Source organism: Zalophus californianus, chromosome 9 (genome assembly GCF_009762305.2).
Source record: "Zalophus californianus isolate mZalCal1 chromosome 9, mZalCal1.pri.v2, whole genome shotgun sequence".
Lineage (NCBI taxonomy): Eukaryota > Metazoa > Chordata > Mammalia > Carnivora > Otariidae > Zalophus > Zalophus californianus.
The window spans coordinates 20174106-20189979 of NC_045603.1; positions in this window are offsets into that span (position 1 = coordinate 20174106).

Sequence of the window (15874 nt, forward strand, 5' to 3'; positions counted from 1 at the left end):
AGGTCCAAGAGAAATTAGGAAGAGGAAGGGCACATGAAAGTGAGCTAAAACAGTCAGGTGGAAGCTGCACAGAGGAGTGGAACCTGAATTGACTGGTTAAAGAACGATCAGATGGGCTGAGGGCTGCGGGAGGGTGAAGGGCAGGGAGCGACACTCTGGTCAGTGCTAGAGAGCAGCTCTTACTGCACCTGTCAATCTTGTCTATGCTCATGCAAGCTTTCTTTCTCAGCCAGGGAAATACATACAGCCATGGTTATTGTGTCTACCTTTTACTTAAGCATTTTCTTTGAAATTTCCCTAACCTTGATAAAAGTGAGAAATAGTTGAAGAGGACTGTGTATTAGGAAATAACTTCCAACCACTTACTTTCTTTATTTAGGGATGTCACTTTGTATCATAAACTGATTGGCTCCCTAGTCTTGCAGAGCAAATATAAACATGGTGGTTTATGTGGTTGGGCACATGACTACATGTGGCCATGGCCTTGCTTAACTTCTGCAAATGTCAGAAAAAGTGAGGCTAATTTCAGGATTCCCTAGTCATCTAGCCTTGCTCTTTCATCATATTGTGTTCTGCATATAGAAAAGAGATTTTCTTGATTGGCTGACTGGTTGATTTTAACCATTTTCTCATTTAAGCATACAAATATAATATGTTGACTTTTCACATTACGGGTCAGGCACAGGCTTTGTTTAAACACTGACAACTTGCCCTCTGGGATTAAATCATCTACTTTATTGGTTGAGCCTTACAACCTAGTCCAACCACCTTTCCAAATTTGGAAACAGAGGTGTATGCCATTGGCCTTGTAGAGAATAATGTTACAATAGCTTCAGTCAGGATGCCTAAACATCCTTGAGCCCATCTCATGGAATGAGTTCTAGGAGTTTGCACTGTCTGCATTCCATAAGCAAATAATCTTCAGACTGTAGCCCACATGGCCAGGATTAGTATTCATGTTACTATCCATGGGAGCCACTGAAGGTCAAGGACAAAGTAAGTGCACTAACATTATGTGTTCATTTATGAGAATGTAAGTTCAAGGTGGCTGAAGAAAAGAGGTCCAGTGTACTGAAAGAAAAAAAAAGTATTTACTAATGTATAGGAGACAATAATACCATAGGAATTAGGTAATGGAATATGACATAGTAAGAACAAGAAATACTTAGCATAATTTTGAGTAGCATCCAAAACAAAGAGAAACATCTTATTGCAATCAGGAAAAAATTGGTTATTCCAAAATTTAAACTATGTGATTCAATTCACAAATAAAAGATGAACGCTTACAAATGATGATACAAACACATAGGCAGAATTGTCAAATCTACCTCTGTGAAAACTTTCTTTTGTGGAAGAGTAATGCTCCTCAGCTTAGAACAGTTGGTCAGTAATGACAGTGACTTCCTCCATGGGGAGACAAAGGAATGAATATTTCATGGATCCACAGCAGTACATGATAAAGATTATTCATTTTTTCAGATTGGACTATCTTCATATAAAGTAAAAATAGGATAATATTATAGTGATAAATGAGTTTTCCAATTCTATAAGGAACAACATAATGTTTGCTTAAGTTTGTACTGTCAATTCATATAAGCCATTATGTAAGTCTATGCAAATACACAGTGCTACAAAATGAGATGCTAGCCTTCAAAATTACTAGTGAAACCTGGATGAGTTCACACAGTAACACAAAAACAGTTCATTTTTAAAAAAAATTATGTGTAATCCAGATAACTTTCCAAATTGGTGTAATCCCCAAAAGACCAGACACCTCTTTTCCTTCACATGCACGTAACTTGCAAACTACCAGTTAATTTGCTGACATCTCAACAAATGCTTGTGATATTTTTATCATTGTCATTTTTCTTTTCAAAATGTGTATCATGAAAACTGATACATTCATTATGCTGACTGGTCATGCAGATAAGATGCAAACAAAGAACTCTAAACCACACTGATGAAAGGTAATGCAGACAAGTTCTATGGGACCACAATGGCAATCATTACTGACCTCTTTCTGCTTCTAATTTTGTTGAATTCAGCTTGTTTTCCCTCCCTCCAACTCACCTTTTGCTGGTGTAGTTCCAGCCTCCTTCTCTTTATTTGGTTCTGTGTGGAAAGTACAAGCACATTTTTAAAAGTGTCTTAAAGAAAGCATTTTATTGTATGATGAGCAATGGGTGGAGGGTGGGAGAGAAGAAATTAATTACAACAGAAGAGATCATAAATGATGCTACATATTCATTCATTATGCTATACGTGGGTTATGAATTTGGGAATGATAATGTAGAATCACATTAAACTTTTAATAAAAGCAATGAATAAATCTGATCACTTTTAAAAAAAGTAAACATAGAAACATGCAATACAGATTTTGTTAAAATATACTTAGCTATGTGGGATTATGTTAAACACACTGGTGTGGAAGTGATTATAAAATGTGGATTACTTCATTTTAGACCCCAAAAGGGACTGACTTTTTAAGGAACTTTGATCCATGTAATGATTCCAATTGTTTGGACTTCTAGTTCATATTATAGTAATGAACCAGGGTATAAAATCTGTAATTGTCCAGTAGTTTCAAGGAAAATATTTTGGTGCAAGTACTAATCTTCTAGGTTGAGTTGAGTGGCAATAAATGCAACCTGAGAGCAGTAACATCCGATTTCATCAGCTGAGACAGACCATCTAGCTTACTTCTCTCTGTCCAGAATCATATTAATTTAGATGCCTGCAAATGGCATCTGACTTGTGATATATGTAGGAAAATAATTATTTTAAGCATGAATTCTCTCTCTTTCTTGGATTGATGAACAGAGGTCTGAATCTCAGTTAACTAATAACTATTTTAGCAGAGTTTGGGAGGAGACTTGTTTTAGCAACAGGAGGTCAGTATTATACAATGAATATGAAATATGCCTATGCCATAATAAGGGAAACTTTAGAGTGGCCCAATGACAGCAACTGATCTGAAGAATAGAAGGGAAAGGTTATGTCTGTAATGGCCTGTAGGTTCTCAGTGTACTCAATATTGTCAAAAATAAATTGGTATGTGCAAGGAGAAAACATACCAAAGAACACCCTAAGAAGAATGTCACACATCTATATTGGCTAAAGGGAAACTAAACTGAGCTTGTCCTTGTTTGAACTCACATGGTGCTGCGCCTCATTCATTCATTTATTTTGACACATTTTGACACATTCAATATTCTTCTATATTGTTTAAGGGTTTTTGAACGTGTGAATCTAGTATTCTTAGCTGGACAAAGGGGCTCCTGTGAACAGTCAGATTTCTCAAAGTGCCCTCCTGAAAATGATCTCCAGGATGGAAAATCTTCATAATCCCCTTATAAATGTCCATGCAAAAAGATCACCAGCAAATGAGGCCTAGTTAGTTTCTGCTTTCAGCTAGACTGTGGTCCACAGTGACCTCTCAACCCTTTTCATCACATCATATTGTCAATTCAAGAAATCTGCATTAAATCACAGATGGCCTTGTAAGGTTCTCCTAGTATTGTCTTGTGTTTCAATATGGTGGTTGTATTATACTGAGGTGTTCTCCAGGCTGTATTTTATCTTCTACTTGGTTGTAAGCAAACAGAATCCAGGGAAATGTTTTCCACTTAGAGTTCCAATACTGTTCCCTTCCTTAGGTCTATGGAAGGGCTTCCATAGGGCTTCACCTGCTGTGCAAAGTGGTAATGCCCACTGTCGCTGAGCATTCCCTCTACCGCCCAGGAGTTCCCTACAACTCCTTATGCCTTGCTTTTTTGTTACCATCTGGTGGACAACAGGGTACTAAGAACTGGAGGAGTGGAGCCTAAGAGGCCACCAAACTGTCCTGGAAACTGTTTCTCCAGATGCTTGATGGTGACATAGTTCAAGTGGGCAGAGGACTGCTCATCTTCCAGGACTGAGCTCGAAAGCATTCCCTACTCTCACAAGAAAGATGTGGACTTTGTTTGCCTTTAGCTCTATGTGAGAAAGTGCTGCAAATCCTTCATCCCTTTGGAGGCTCAGGTTCCACAACGCTAAAACATGAGCATAACAACAACTTTGGCATCACTAGAAGGGTTTCATAAGTATATGACATGCCATCCAAATCAGTTAACATGAGAGGGCTATATAAACACAATGCATTATTGTTATTATTACTACTGTTATTATTATTATAAACTTATGACAAGTGTGGTCATCCAACTTCTCCATAGGAGTTAAGTTAAAACTCACAGCTTCAGTGGAGGCCAGATCATGCTGGGATGGACGTTCTGTATTTGCGGTCCAAACACGTGAAGTGGTATTTTTACTCACCTGGGGCTGGGGCTGGGGCTGGGGCTGGGGCTGGGGCTGGGGCAGACACTTCATTTTCTGGAAACGAAAAGAATAATGGAAGTGTTAGTCTTACTTCTCACAGGCAAAAGCTATTTTCCACAGCCCTAGGCTGCACTCAACTCCAGGCAGCAACTCACCTGTACTGACAAGATAGATGAAGCAGGAAAAGCATCAACCTGTGACCAAGTCACACTGCCTTTTGGTGTATGGTGTGAGGTGAGGATCTAAATGGTATTCTATAGACTTCCATGGTGTACTGATGGACAGAGCATAGATAAAATGGGGATCCGGGGTGTCCCTGCCAGTTAGTTATCACCTCAGGCAGCAGGCAGAGCATTTAATGGCACTGAGCCTGTTTTCCTCTTCTGGAAAAGTGGACACGACACCCATCCCATATGCATAGGTTGCAAAGAGGATGATGCATAGGTTGCAAAGTACTCACATCCTGTAGAGCCTAAGGTGAGGATGGTGCTCGGTAATGAGAGCCCGCTTTCCCCAGAGAGCAAGGACACTGCAGCATCTCTGACATCATCCTACCCTCCTGAGACATACTTCCTGAATGGTGCTGAGACCAAAGTCTTCTGGCTCTGCAGAGTTTCCTCTTATCATGAGGCCAACCACTGCTCATTGGGAAACACAATCAACCCCTCTCCCAGTCATTTCTGGGAGTGCACATACCTGGAGTAGATTTCTTTCCTTTTTTTAAAATATTTTATTTATTTGAGAGAGAGAGTGCATGAGAGGGTGAGGGGAGAGGCAGAGGGAGAAGGAGAGAATCTCAAGCAGGCTCCACGCCCAGCACGGAGCCCAGTGCACAGCTTGACTGCACGACCCTGAGATCGTGACCTGAGCCGAAATCAAGATTCAGAAGCTTAACCAACTGAGTCTCCCAGACACTCCCTGGAGTAGATTTCTATCCACACTTATCCAAATTTTTGAGAGCTTTGGTTTTGAGGTTTTATATCTGGCTTTGGATATCCAGAATTATAGAGCAATCTGGCGGTGAATTCTGTTAAAGAAACTTCTGTTAAAGAATATACTATGTCCAGGGGCGCCTGGGTGGCTCAGTGGGTTAAGCGACTGCCTTCGGCTTAGGTCATGATCCTGGAGTCCCGGGATCGAGTCCCACATCGGGCTTCCTGCTCAGCAGGGAGTCTGCTTCTCCCTCTGACCCTCTTCCCTCTCGTGCTTTCTATCTCTCATTCTCTCTCTCTCTCAAATAAATAAATAAAATCTAAAAAAAAAAAAAGAATATACTATGTCCAAGTAGCTAAAGGCATATCCCATGACCAAAAGGCATGGAATTTCCCCTGTTGAATCCCCATGGATTCCCTGAACTGGGAATTAGTGACCTGTGTGTGAATCAGCTTCTCCTACTCTAGGACAGTTAATGAAGGTAATCTCTTTTAAACTTATTTTCTGCTTGATAAATAAATATCAAAGAAAAGTTTTCATATTATAAGCACATGTGGGATCCCAGGAGGTTTGTCTTTGTCCAGATCTAGGATTTTCTACTTATTTTCCCCACAGCTGGCTCTTTCCAAGCAAAGAGGAAAATAGCTCACAACAAACAGTTTAGCCCAAAGGTCATCACTATGCGTAGTCCAGGCGGGCTGGAATGAACATAAAAGAAAGAATTGACTGCACCCCAACAGAAATCAAGAAAGGAGGAACACAGGACTGTCAGGATGCCACAATGTCTCCTTCCATCACAATTTTTTTGTGTGTGCTGGGTATAAACTCCAAATTAAAAAAAAACAACAACAAACTATTTTCATTCAGATGACCATAAATATGTTGCTATTTACTAAAGAGGGAGAAAAATACAAAACTAAAGGAGAGAAAACATATAACCTTATGGCAGAAGGTAACGTGGCAGGAGCAATTAGTTTGAAGATATAGTGAAACAAGTGTCCCTTGGATGGCATCGAGGGAAATGCCTTAGTTTCTTCACCACGTCATGGAAAGGATCTGTAGTGCCAAGTCAACCAGAGGACAAAACCCTAGGCCAAAGCATTTTATTTTCAGAGATCTGAGTGCAGAAATGGAAATCTAATGTTGACCCCTTGGCTTTGGGTGAGTTGTTGCAGCACACGGATATCAGAATACAGAGAGCAAGAAGCCAACTTCTTTGGCATACTATCTTTTGGACAGTGTCATTGTTGCCTAATGCCTGAGGACCTCTGCCTGGCTCTCCCTGCAAACAAGTTTCTCTGCCCTGCAGCCTCTTTTTCCCCACAGCTGCAAGGATTACTTAATGCCACAACTGTGTTTCATCCTGTTATTCTACCAGAGAGGGTCTCTCTTACCTATTTGGTTAGGTCTACACTCTTTAGGTTCACATTCAAAGCCATTGCCAGTGGGCACTTCTTCCTTCCCTCTCCTTAGCCCACCCTAGTGGCCCCCTCTGTTCTAGAGCTAGTTTCTCTTTTCAACTTCTGACCTTTCTACCCCTGAGAAGAGTGATGATCTTCTTCTCAACAGACCTTTTGTTTATTCTCTGAATGTGGTTGTGTCAGGTAGACCTCAGTTTGAATCCTGACCCTACACCTTATTAGTTGGGTAATCTGGGGCAATTCCTTAATCTCTGTCAGCCTTGGTGTCCTCATGTGTGAAATAAAAGCAAGGTGTTAATCTAAGTAAAGTGTAAGCACAGCTCCTGCACTTAGACAGGGCTCTATAATTTACAGCAATAACTACTACTGTTATTTTGTCAGTCTTGGTCTATCTTTTTGATATTTCTCTGAGGATTCCCGAAGCTGATTTTCCCTTCTGTTCCCCTCCTTATTCTCTTGGCATTCTGGACCACATGATAATATACTCTTTATTCACTGATTATTTTAAAATTATTTTCCATTTATCTCAGTGTATTATGTTTCTTTTCCCTCCCAAGTGAGTAGGGAAGGACAGGGATCTTTCATTTCCTTTCCTATCTCCCAAGCACCTCACTTTATTGTTGGAAACACATTAAATGCATAGTGAATTGACAAAAAAGAATTCAAAGGGCTTCATTGATGATCGTGTAGGGACTATCACATTGGCCATGCTTTCTCAGCATCTATGTAAACAAAAGCCCATTTTTTGTAAGGGGAGCTGTGGTTACTTAAAATCCTGTTTTGGAAGTAAGGCCAAGGGTGAAATCTAATCAAATAAATAAAAGAGAATTATTCTGGATACTGAAACTGTAAACGTGTTCTGAATGTGAATTGTCCATTTCCATTGTGTTTGTAGCCCCAGTGTTCTAAGTAAAAGCCCCCAAATCAAAACAAAATGAGAACTTAAAGGGCTTAGTTCAACTTCCAAGAAATCCACAGAACTTCGATCATTAACAGCCAACTGTATTATAGTCAGAACTACAGAAATATTATAGGATATTAATGCTGGTATTTTTAGAATGTTTGCAGAAAGTGGAAGTAGGAAAATACATGCCTGCCTAGTATGGAGGCAGAGCCAGAACTTTTCCTTCTTAAAATCATGGAAACCCTGTTTCTTTATAGCTAGCGGAGGAATATATAGGTAACAACTACTTTTGGCACCCACTGCATGAAGGGCACAGTGTCTGTTGATGTATGTTCATTCTTATCATCCTTACTACTCTCTGAAATCAGTGCTTTAATCATCCCCATTTTGCAGATGGGAAGTGAGGCCCTTCGAGGTCCCACAGCCCATGAAGGGTGGAGCCAGGCTCTGCCCCCAGTCTGCCTGCCCGAACCTGGGCTTTGCCACATGGGGCTGCATTTCCCTTCACAGCTTTCATACTTGGTGGAGGCAGAAGTGGATAGATGGACTTTTCAGAATTGGTTGGTCTTATCGCCATGGCCACATAACCTCCAAAGGACGTTGTCCTATCTGTAGGAGTGGAATGTGCCTCAAGTTCCTTTCCTATGCAGTGGAAACAATAGCATAACCTGTCTTAAGAGTTGTTGGCAGAAATGGATGAATTCCTGTGGGAGTAGGGAATGTGGTAGACACTATATACACTTTAATCTCTCTTTCTATGGTTATCATCGTTACTGTCACCATTTTACTCTGACACACCTGGGAGAACGACACTCCTGTCTTTCCACACGCCACTCACTAGGGATTTGCTTTATTTCTAGGTCTGTGGCTGCATCATGTTAGAACATGTTTGGAATTGGGGTGTGGGCTGAGGAAGCAGAGGAGGTAGGCCCCTCACTCTCCTACTGTAAAATGGTAATAATAATTGATGTTTGATGAAATTTACGTACACTGCAGAGTCTGTACAACTTAGATAAATTGACCAGCCAGTAAAAAGATGAACCCGCAATAGTTTTCAAGGCATTTGAAACAAAGAATTCCAGCTGTCCTAGACCTGGAGAAATGGGAAAACTGGAAAGGTAAAGGCCATGCATTAAAGGAATTAGACTGAAAATGCACAATTGCAGGTATGTCTCAGGACCCCAAAGCATCTCCTTTTGCCTTAAAGGAACTGCTCTTGCATTTCTCTTACTCCAAGGCATCTTTTGTCACCGACAAGTTCTGCCATGCCCAGCTTCACCCACGCCTCTAAGAGCATTTGCATGTTCCCCAGATTCATTAGCTGCCTCTATGACAATGATTCATTCGTAACGATTTCCACAGTCCCCACTGAATGGGGACTGTGGAAGAAGGTCCCAGGCAACGGGATTCATTGAGCATAAATCCATTATAAATCCCACAAGAGTGGGCATTTATAAGATAAGATGCCTGTGTTTAAGAAGCTCACAGGTTGGGGCGCCTGGATGGCTCAGTGCCAGGCAACTCTCGATCTTGGGGTTGTGAGTTCAAACCGCTCGTTGGGTATAGAGATTACTTAAAAAAAAAAAAAAAGAAGCTCACAGGTAAATTAACTATTCTTTTCTATCAAGTTAGTCATGAAACCAGGTGGCTTTGCACTCTCAAAACATTCGAGACTCACAACATTTGTAGTTCCTCTAGTGCCTCTGAAATTGCTGTGCGCATCGGAATCACCTGGGTATTTGGTCAAGTGCAGATTCTGATCCTGGGGGTCTGTGGCAGCGTTCAAGTTTCTGCATTTCTTTTTTTTTTTTTTTAAAGGTTCTTTTTTTTTAAGATTTTATTTATTTATTCGAGAGAGAGAGAATGAGAGATGGAGAACACGAGAGGGAAGACGGTCGGAGGGAGAAGCAGACTCCCTGCTGAGCAGGGAGCCCGATGCGGGACTCGATCGCGGGACTCCAGGATCATGACCTGAGCCGAAGGCAGTCGCTTAACCAACTGAGCCACCCAGGCGCCCTCAAGTTTATGCATTTCTAACAGGCTCCCAGGTGATACTGATGTTGCCAGTCCACAGCCCACACTTTGAGCAGGTAGGCTCAGACTATGCCCTAAATATCACCTAATCCTGTCCCATTTCAAACGTGACTGTGAATGGTGAAGGGTCTACAGTACATGGGCACTTCTCTCCGATCACAAGCTTCTTGAGGACAAGGCCTGTCTCCTCCTCCTTTTTCAGAATCCGCACAGCAGGTGCTCTATAAATATAGTTGACTGGCAGGCTGTTCCTACCCGCACAAAAGCCCCTCCTCCTCGCTGCCAAGAAATCAAGAGCCATCCGCTGGCTCTCCCGGGGCGGCTTTCTTCATCTGCGTTACCCACAGGGAACACTATGTCTTCCATTGGCGACCCTCCTGCTGGCTGAATGCTGAGAGGCATCCGCCCCACCCCATCATTTCTAACAAGGGCAGGAGAGCGATCAGGCTGGAGTTTTGGCCCTCAGTGCGCATACAACTCTTGCCTTTCTAAGGAATTCCCCCTTTCAAAATCTGAGCTGCATTTCTTAGCAAATAATCCTCAATCAGCCGTGCCAGCTCCACCCACGGTCAACTAGCTTAGCCCTCCGGAAGCACCCGGCCTTGGGAAGCTCTTCACGTCTTTACATTTAGAGCAAAAGGTTGTTTATTGAATGGAGGCCCTTCTATGCTTGTGCTTATTCAAAAACCCCAAGGCAAATTTTGTAAGACTTTTGTGCCAGGTGAGTAAAGTCGGGTTTTTGTCTCCCTCTTCCATCCTCCCCCATGGTCTTGATTAGGAAACACACAGAAAGGATGGACTAAAGGATATATACATTGCTGTTTTAAACTTCTTTTTAATAAAAGGAAGAAACTCGGAAACCCAGAAAATAATAAGCCCAAGGAAATATTTTTATGGACAACATAAAAACTAACTAGATTCTGAACCAGCAAGTGAAGCTACCTCCTTCCTCCTTAGGCAAGGACGGCTGCTCTTTGATCCTTTCTAGTTCACAGATATAGACTTTCTCTCCCTCTGCAACACTGAAACGCGTTCAAAGGGCTTGATCTATTTATGGTGGGTTTTTCCTATGACCACCTACGGTAAGAAGCACAGGTATGCTACCAATGGCATGCCTGCACCGAGTGCCAAGGTATTCTAGCTGACAGGCGCTGGTGGCAGCTAGCAAACAGACAGCCCCTATGTGGCCTTGGTGCTCTGCTGGAAGACCAGGAACCCAGGAACTCCATAAATGGTTCGGCTTTCTCCGATGCAGTCCATTCCTATTTTCCACGATCAAGGGTTCCACGGTGAGTAAATTGAAGGAGGAAAAAAAAAAATCTTCAGTCTTAGGAGGCATTAATAAACCTGTATGTGTCTCCACACCAAAATGATATAAACATCCCAGCTCTCTCCTTCCCTTGGGCTCACAGGCTCATATAATACATTGTTTGACCTACTTAAAAATATTTTATGGGCCCTCAGGTGCAATGTAATTTTAGCCTTTTGCTAGCTTGGAGAGCATAATTACAACATATGAATATGTTGTATAGGCATGGAACAGACAGGAAGAACATATAATAATGGTTGTTATCACTGAGTGGTAGGATTATAGGCCTTTTTTTGTGGCTTTCTTCTTGTCGCTTTCTTGGGATAAAATAAATGTGCGAAAGGCATGCTTTGGTGATTTGGTGTGCAGGAGAAGACTGTTGTTCCTAACTGTTATTTATTCTCAAAGTCGCACTCGTGGTTTGAAATAAACTACGTGAATCCTTTATATATTGTGAACATTGTGGTGAATAAGGCTGTATCTGGCCAACTCTTGTTTTTGTCATTTTTGGTAGTACTGCAAATTATCCTTCTTCGTAGGTTAAATAGGCTAAACACTGTCTGGCATATCCCCTGTTGATAGTGGGGTTTGGCACTGTGTGCATGTGGCAGTCTAGACCTCATAGGCCCAGCACAATGGAAACTGCTTTAATATAAAATATTATTTGCATGGAGGTGTTAATAATGCTTAGGAGGGGTTTTGGTTATATGAATTATAAGCGTCACCAAAAATATCAGCAAACACAATGACGATGCATTTGTACTGGTCATATTTCTTATGCATCAGAATCTAGATTTTGGACATAAATGAATGTTTAATGTAACATTTTCATAGTTATAGGCTTAATTTGTCCCCTAGTCTACTCATTATAGGCTGTGGGTGTGGATATCTTATACCTTGGGATTTAGGAAATTAGACATATTTTTAGAGGCAATTCTTTACTGATTTATAATAGTGATTCCTAAAGTATGGTCTGGGATCCTCAAGAGCTCCTGAGACTTTTCTGGGGAGTCTATAAGGTCAAAACTATTTTCATAATAATGCTAAGACATTATTTGCCTTTTTCACTCATATTCTCTCATGAATATGCAGGGGATATATAATGTGTGATGACATCAGTGCTCTGAAAGTTAATAGAACGGGTACTGTGTATTTTTATGTTTTAAAAAATTTATCAATTTTAATTTTAAAATAGTAAAATTGATGGATATAATGCGAGTAAAAAAACACATTTTAGTTTCTCAATAATTATTAAGTGCCAATGTATCTGAGACCAACAAGTTTGAGAAACATTTAGAATTTATAGTAAATCTTCTTAGAAAATTATTTTGTGTTTGTGCACTTCAGAAAAAATAAACTCATGTCACATGCTTCATTTAGGAAAAATCTGTAGCCTTGATTAATAAAACGAATGAAGCAGTCAAAATAAAAGCCATAAACTGATTTGGTGGGCTGAAATGTAACTTATTTTCCTTTGTGTACAGTACCAGAGACAAAAGGGCAATATTGTCTAGTACCACCGCCCCTACTCAGAATTCAGCTATCTAGCAACCTCACTTGTACAGATAACAGCTGCTGACCAGCCAATTTAGAAGGGTCTCCAAAATGCAAATTTGGATTTGTCTCCAGCTCCCCAAGCCCTGTGCACTGAGAGTGCAAGTGCTTTTCTCATAAGAGAGCCCACCCAGGTCCTCAGCAAGCCTGGGAACTGGGACTAGGATGAGGCAGGCCAGGGGCCAGATTTAAGGAAGCACTCACTCATAAGTGCCAAGCCAGCACTTGCAGGACCCTGAGAGTGAGTGCCTCCTTAAACATGATGCTGCAGGTGCCCCATGGACACTCCACAGTGCAGCCCCACTCAGGGGGATTAAAGACCTGGCCTTGGGTCCACAACAAACAACAAAGAAAAGAGAGGGCAGCTTCACATACTGACAAGAGTAATAAAAGAAGACAGCAGACTTCTAGCAAGGGATGAAACAGGAGGGCTATGAAAAACTGGACACAAATTCAAAATACAAGTAATATAAGCTCATTTAATACAAAAGCAAATAATTTGGGCTCTTGGGATACACTAACTGACATTTATAATTTAAGACACAGTTAAGTTATAGACAACTGTCCTTTGTTTTTAAAAGTAAGTAGTAATATGTTGTATTTTCGGTATGTTTCTATCCAAATTGGTTGAAATAATAAGGTTCAAGAACGAAATAAACTCTTAGATATCCAAGGAAACCAGCTGTTTCAGAATTCTTCAGTCAGTTAAATCCATATTCATTTACTGTGGCTAAATATTGCCACACCGTATTTTAAGGTTCTGAAGAGATGAAGTCCAATTGTGCGTCAAGTATGCAAATTTTCAATGACTCATTATTCAGCTTGATGGAATTTCCCTGAACCCACAGGATTTTTTCCGCCTCCTAGTCAAATTGTTCTTATGTCTTTCTAATTACACATGTTTCAACTTCCAGATGTCATTCCACACAGGAAGAGGATTAAGATATGGTTAGTATTGCATAGCAACAGACAGCTTCTCACTGTTAACATGGGGTTTGCTAAGATCTGATGAATTGTCTCTTTTGCATTATTCTTACCATATCTTGAAGTAAGAACCAAACAGGGGTTGGAGCAGCATAGATGTGGGTGGTGGTGTGGGAAAATCTTTACTCAAATGAAAAAGTTTAAAAATTTAGCACAGGTCACAAGGAAATTATTGCAAAAGTGATTCGAATTGTTAACAATGTCCCCTTTTAGTACCTGATTATGCCTCTCCCAGGGGTCTGTTCCTGGGCAGACCATCACCACAATCACACCACTCTTATGTGGTTCTATGGTTATCAGATAAATCCCTTAAAGGCTTTGCTCCAAGGCATTGCTGGGCCTCACATTGGGTGACTTTTTAAAAATAGAGGAAGGACAGGCCTGCTGCCAGGTGGGGTCATAAAAATAAAATTCCACAGCAGTAAACACAGTGGCAGTCAATCAATCACATCCATATGTGGTCTTGGAGAGTTCTTTATGTGGATATCCCAGAAATATTCAGACCTGAGGAAGACCCCACCTGCTAAAAGCACCCCTGGTGGGGAGAGAAATCTTAATGTTCCACAAACCCAAGCCTTTCAACCTTTGGGGGTAGATATAGTTACACGGTCAACTGTGCAGGGTGACTCTTTCATCTAAGTGGGAAAGGCCATGCTCCCGCAATGGGACAGTGAAGAAACAACTGGTTATCTTCATCTGTTTAACAACTGGAGACCCCCAGCTGGACATGGCGCGTTTCAGGGGGAACACAACAGAGTCTCTGGAGTACAGACCTCTTATTTGATCTGGGCTTCTGTGGGGGAAAGCAAAGATGATTCACAAGTAAAAAAAGGAAATACTCATGTTATTGGTGATGATGGCTAGTATAATAACAGCAACTGTTTGGGAATGCCTTCTAAATATTGACCATATTTATTAAATAAATATTAAGGAGGGCGCCTGGGTGGCTCAGTTGGTTAAGCGACTGCCTTCGGCTCAGGTCATGATCCTGGAGTCCCGGGATCGAGTCCCGCATCGGGCTCCCTGCTCGGCAGGGAGTCTGCTTCTCCCTCTGATCCTCCCCCATCTCATGTGCTTTCTCTCTCATTCTCTCTGTCTCTCCAATAAATAAATAAAATCTTTAAAAAAAAAAAAAAAATAATAAATAAATAAATAAATAAATATTAAGGAAAAGAGCAGGCGTTATTAGGTACCTTACAGTGGTTGTTTCGGGTTGGTGGAAATGCCCTCAAAGTTTAGGTGAAGAGGAAGACATTTAACACCTTATGCTATATTCTGAGTTTGCTGTTTTAGAAGGAATATACTTATTTCCTTCGTGCAAAGACCTAATGGGTTAGGTACTATTATTATTCATATTTCACAGAGGAGGAAGCTGAGGTGTATGAAATGTAACTAACTCAATACATGGTGCAGCAGGAATTGGAACAGTCTAGAATGTTCTATGAATAGTACACTTTATGTCACTACACTTAATAATGAATATTAGTTAATATGCATAAGGAGAAAGCCAAAATGCAGACTGTATGCAGAACAACTCTAAGGACATCTAATTTTTAAAAAACTGAGAAACTAAAATGAAGAATTATACAAATAGACCAATTTTTAGTTATAAATAAACATTCTGTTGCAAGATATAGAAATTTTATTACATGCAAAAGCTGATATTTGATAAAGCAAAGAATTCCTGAGGAGTTTAAAAAGAGATTTGATATTATTTAGAGGGAGAATTGGATGATTTTGGAGGGGGAAAAAAACACCCATTTTCTAGCCTTGGTTCTTGTAAATATCTACAGTACAAGTCAAAAAAATGAATAAAACAAAATTGTAAGATCTAACATCTGACATAATATTAAACATAACTTTAGGTGTTGTATTGATGTGCCAAATTGGCCCATAAAAAGATTCCTAAGGGAGGAGTGTCAAAGGGCAAAAGACTTATCAAAGTGGATTTCAGACTTGAAAGGCATAACGAAAGTCAGATTACAGTTAGCTTTTTATGAACTCATTTTAGAGAGAGAAGTAAGTGTGTGATTAAATGATCCTGCTTTGCCAAATCAACCACTCCCCACCCCAGTCTGATGGAATCTAAAATTTTACTCTGGAAATGCATAAAGAATGCATTGCCCATAACATAGGAGTGGAAAGCCCATAAATAATCTGCCCCGTGAATGGGAACATCCTGAAATTCGGCTTGTTGTCTGTCGGTGAGGCTGTCCAAAACAAATGTACTTTTCATAAATTAAACCTGGGCCTAGCCACGCAGAGGAGGGAAGACAATATTGTCACTTTGATAGTTTGGGCCCATCTTTGTAAAAAGCCGTGGGGACCGAAGCCCTGTTCTCTCTGGTTATGAGACAATTTGCCTATTTAGAGGAAGTGGTAAAGTCTTTTTCACAGTTTCATATTCTTTAATTACTA